Source organism: Aristolochia californica, unplaced genomic scaffold, assembly GCF_029961685.1.
Source record: "Aristolochia californica isolate CCGP_79_NKW_82.1479 unplaced genomic scaffold, dmAriCali1.0.hap1 SCAF_7, whole genome shotgun sequence".
Classification (NCBI taxonomy): Eukaryota; Viridiplantae; Streptophyta; class Magnoliopsida; order Piperales; family Aristolochiaceae; genus Aristolochia; species Aristolochia californica.
Window position 1 is genome coordinate 8,375,283 of NW_027182268.1, and position 5,123 is coordinate 8,380,405.

A 5,123-nucleotide genomic window follows, 5' to 3' on the forward strand; every position below is an offset into this window, starting at 1 on the left:
TAAAACTCAACTAAAAGTGCTACCTCATCGAGCCACAAGAGGAAAACCTAAAGTTAATTATGAACCTCTTCTTACATCTAAATCTCAGTATCACATGCATAATTTTGTGTCTTATCATAGATTTTCAAAGGCAAATGAAGTATTTGTGAATCAATTATCTGTTATATCTATTCCTAATAGTATGCAGGAAGCCTTGAAAGATCCTAAGTGGAAGAAGCTATGAATAAAGAAATGAGGTCCCTCCAAAAGAATTCTACATGGGAAGTGGTTGACCTACGTGTAGGAAAGACACCAGTTGGACATAGGTGGGTATTTACCATTAAATATAAAGCCAATGACACCATTGAAAGGTTCAAAGCAAGGCTTGTCACCAAAAGATATACTCAAACCTACGAGATTGATTACATGGAGACATTAGCACTAGTAGCCAAAATCAATATTGTTCGAATTCTACTATCTCTGGTTGTGAATCTTGACTGACCTTTATATCAGTTTGATGTTAAAAATGCATTTTTGCAAGGAGTTCTCCAAGAAGAAGTATATATGGAATTACCTCTTGGATGTGTTATGCAAACCAAAGGATGCAAACAAGTATGTAAACTGAGGAAGTCCCTATATGGTTTGAAGCAGTCCCAAAGGTAGGGGTGGCTTCGAACCGAGCCGGCTCACGAGCTGCTCGAGTTCAGCTCAGTTCGATTCGTTATATCTCGAGCTCAAGCCAAGCTCAAGAACATAAACGGGCTCGTTTAGATTAACGATCTGAGCTAGAGCAGAGCTAGGTTCGGCTCGCCAGCTCCCGAGCTGACTCGTGAATTTAACGAGCGGTGATTCGGGAATTGGGGGGATTTGGAAAAAAATTGGGAAAGAGAGTCTTGTCTCTTCCATTCCGTCTTGCCACCTGCGAAACTCATACTTCTCTGCCATTTCTATGTCATTTCAGCATGATTTTCTTCCGAAAATCGTTGTCCGTCAGTGGGTATTCATGGGAAATGGGGGATTTTGGTCTTCAAATCCTTTGTTCTCCCTCTCCCTCTTCGATTCCTCAATCTCTGTCAAAGATTTTGATTTTCTCGTCTACGATTTCTTCCTCCGCGATTTCTTCCTCTTCTATCTTCTTCCTCTTCGATTTCTTCATATGAAGTTCTTCCTCGCCAATGAACGAAAGCGACGGTCCGACGGGAGGTAAGATTTTTATTTAATGTTTTGTTTTATTTGCATCACCAACCTAACCCTACAAAATCTCTAACTCTTGCTTCGTTTTAGCAATTCTCCTTCATTCTTGGAAAGGTTTTGGAGATATCCCCGAATGGCGAACACTCTCTGTTTTTGTGAGTGTTGATTTTTTTTTTCATTTTTATCTTCTGTACGTTTTCTTCCTCTACGATTTAGGTGTTGATTTTTGTTTTTCATTTTTATCTTCTGTACATTTTCTTCCTCTGCGATTTCGGTGTTGACTTTTTTTTTTCATTTTTATCTTCTGTATATTTTCTTCCTCTGTGATTTAAGTGTTATTTTTATTTTTCATTTTTGTCTTTTGTACATTTTCTTCTTCTGCGATTTCGGTGTTGATTTGAGCAAAACAAAGCAATGATCATTCGATCAATATTTGAATGATTTGATTCTGAAAGCCACCCCTACCGGCGACCATGTTTATGCCAGGTTATGTGACAGGGGAAACAATTAAGAGAAAATGATTGTTGATATTCGTCCTTACTGTTTATCTTTCTCATATCACTATGCTTGTTACTCATATAATGGCGTTAAATGAAATGCTTGAGGTAAGGATGACATGCCGAAAACTAGAACGCTTGGTTTCGTGGTTAACCTTTTCAACTGTTTCGAAAAAAATCTACTTCAAAGCCAATGGACCTCTATGTTTAGGCTTTTGGTAACTGTAAAAGTTTCCTTGAGCAAATAAAGCAGTCAATATATCTTCCTTCTTCTTATTTTTAACTTGTTCATTTTTTTTTTTTAAGTATGTCTCATGTTTGAGTTACTTAATATATTTCGAGCTAGAACTTTTAGTCATTTGCTCAATAGAGGCTCAGCTAGAATGTTCGTGAGAAATGCGAGGATAATTACATTCTTATTCCATGTTTTCTGTTTATTCTGTCTGAATTTTACTGCTCTCTTACCAGTGAAATTTTGTCCAATCACAAAAGGAATACGCATGATAGGAAAATTTTCTAGCCGAACTCTTCCTATTCCTAAATATAATATTGTGGCCCATAGAACAACCATAATAATTAAATTGTTGTTCACCAAAACAAAACTCTTTTTTATGCATATGGAACTCAACCCAATTCTATTATGTTAGACTAGTAACAAGTCTAGTAAGCATGTATTCATCATACATTTCAGAATATAGTACATAATTTTTATTTTTAGACCCAATATTTCGTTGAATTGATACGTTAGATACAGACGGATGTAAATTATCTCTCTTTTTTGCAATTGATTTTTATCCTTCATCTTCGATTTCTTCATTCGAAGTTCTTCCTCGCTGACGAGACGAAAGCAACGGTCCGACGGGAGGTAAGATTTTTATTTAATGTTCTATTTTTTTTTTCGTCGTCGACCTAACCCTACAAAATTTCTAACTCTCGCTTCGTTTCTGCAGTGCTCCTTCATTCTTGGAAAGCCTTTTGGAGATATCCCCGAAAGGCGAACACTCTTTCTGTTTCTGTAAGTGTTGATTTTTTTTTTTTCAGTTTTAATTTCTTGGTATTGAGGTTGAAATCAGAATATTAGAAGAGAATGTTGGTGTGCTTATTTCCTTCTCTTAGAAGTTTTTAAATTTATATATAAAAAAGGATCGGTATATTGGACTGGAAACTATTGGGTGCAGGGTTACAAGCTCGAAGAGACCCCGTTGCATTGAAAGACAAGGGTCGTTCCCGATTGTCACAACGTCACGTACCTTCCTCTAAGAATAGACAAGTTTGATAAAATAAGATTAGGCCTAATAATACTCCTTAAAAATAGGGGGAGAGAGGGGGAGAGAGAGAGAGAGAGAGAGAGAGAGAGAGAGAGAGTCATTGAAAAATAAATCATGCAGATATAATAGAATAATGACTACCTCATATATTTTTTTAGAGATATAAGAAAGTTAAAGGTTAGGGGTATTTGGGTAATTTTAAACTAATGTTAAAGGTCAGGGGTATTTGGGTAATTTTATTTTAGGATATTGTATTCTGAAGTTGTAGTTAATGTAGAAACATCCCTAAGGAGGTACATACAAGTTCCTACTTCAGCACTTTTGAATCTTTTGATAATTTTGCTTTGTCTTTTCCTATCAATGTCATTAAAGTGTTCCCCCTAGAATTGTTAATCTTCGAAGACATTGTTCTCCTTATTGCTGATAAGTATCTTAAATTATGTGTAGGATCTTTGTTGTTTGGATTGCTTTCTTTTCTTTATGTTTTTAATTTGTAATTTTTTTTTTTGTAGAAGTAAGAATGTCAACACCTCCTCAATTGACATCAATAATTAACACTAGTTTTAGTGTGGCCATAAATAGTGACTCAACTCCACCAGAGTCACTACCCTCTATCATAGAAGTGGGCCAGAAGAAATTACCATAAATGAGGATGAAAGTGACTCTACCCATACTTCAAAAAGACAAAAAAAGTCTCACGAATGGTTGGAATTCAAAGAAGTATCACTTTATGGTACAAAAAAGGCTCAGTGTGTTCATTGTAAAATCAATTTGAGTGTTATTAGTAGTGGAGTAACCACACATATGAGTCGAAATTTGAAACGTTGCACTAGTAGAAAAGTGGGATTGAAAAAAACAAAAAACCTTAAACTTTCAACCGGTGGGAGGAGGGTCTAATGTTGATCAGAGTCCATCTGGACTTCCTTTTATGGATTTTGGAGGAAAATATGATCAAGCTAAAATGAGAGTACTCATTGCTCATTAGATTATTATGCCTGAGCATCCATTCATGATAGTAGAAGAAGAGGAATTTAATTTTGTAATGAAGATGACAATTATGAATTATGAAAAAATATCTCGTAAGACCATTAAGAAGTGGTATGGAGGTGTATGAGGCAGAGAAAAAGAAAGTGAAAATTTTTTTAAAAGATATTAACAAGATTAGTCTTATCGCGGATCTTTGGAAGTCTCAAAATCAAAAGATTGAATACATGGTTATTACTGAGCATTTTATTGACAGTAATTGGAAGCTACAAAAACGAGTCTTGAGTTTTGTGCATGTTCCTCCTCCTCCTCGTGGCGTTGATATAGCAGATGCTATTTACAAGTGTTTGAAAGAGTGGGAAATCAAAAATAAAGTTTTTAGTATTTAAGTTGATAATGTTGCATATAATGATGTTTGTATGAGAGTTTTGAAAGAAGATTTTTCAAGGAAAATAAATTTGGTTTGTGGTGGGAAGTTGTTTCATGTGCGTTGTTGTACTCATATTTTGAACTTATTAGTCCAAGATGATTTTGTTCAGATTAAGGATATCATGGATAATGTGCATGAAATTGTCAAATTCATAAATATGTTAGAAGCTAGACTTCGGACTTTTTTTGAAATTATACAACAACTAGAACTTGGTGAAAAGAGGTTGGTTATTGATTGTCCAACTCGTTGGAACTCCACTTATGACATGTTGTCTTCTGCATTAAAATTCAAAGATGCATTCTCTAGATTTAAAGTTAGAGAACCAACTTATGATTGTTTACCAAGTCTTGATGAATGGGAAAAGGTTGACATGGTGTGTGAAATTCTAGAAGTTTTTAATGCAGTTACTAATATAATTTCTGGGAGTGACTACCTTACTTTTAATTTGTACCTTAGTGAGGTATATAGGGTAAAAGAAGTTCTGAATTTTCATTCTACAAATGAAAATATTTTTTATTAGGACAATAGTTAGTAGAATGAAAGAGAAATTTGAGAAGTACTGGGGTGAATGCAATTTACTGATGTTTGTTGCTTCAGTTTTGGATCCAAGGGTCAAATTAAGGTTGATCGAAATGTGTTTTCCAGAGATATATTCTAAGGAAGAAGCTACAATGAATATAAATTTAGTTCGACACACCTTATATGAGATCTATGACGAATATGTATCCTTATATAATGTGGATATTAGAAATGAAGAGATTGCTTCAAGTA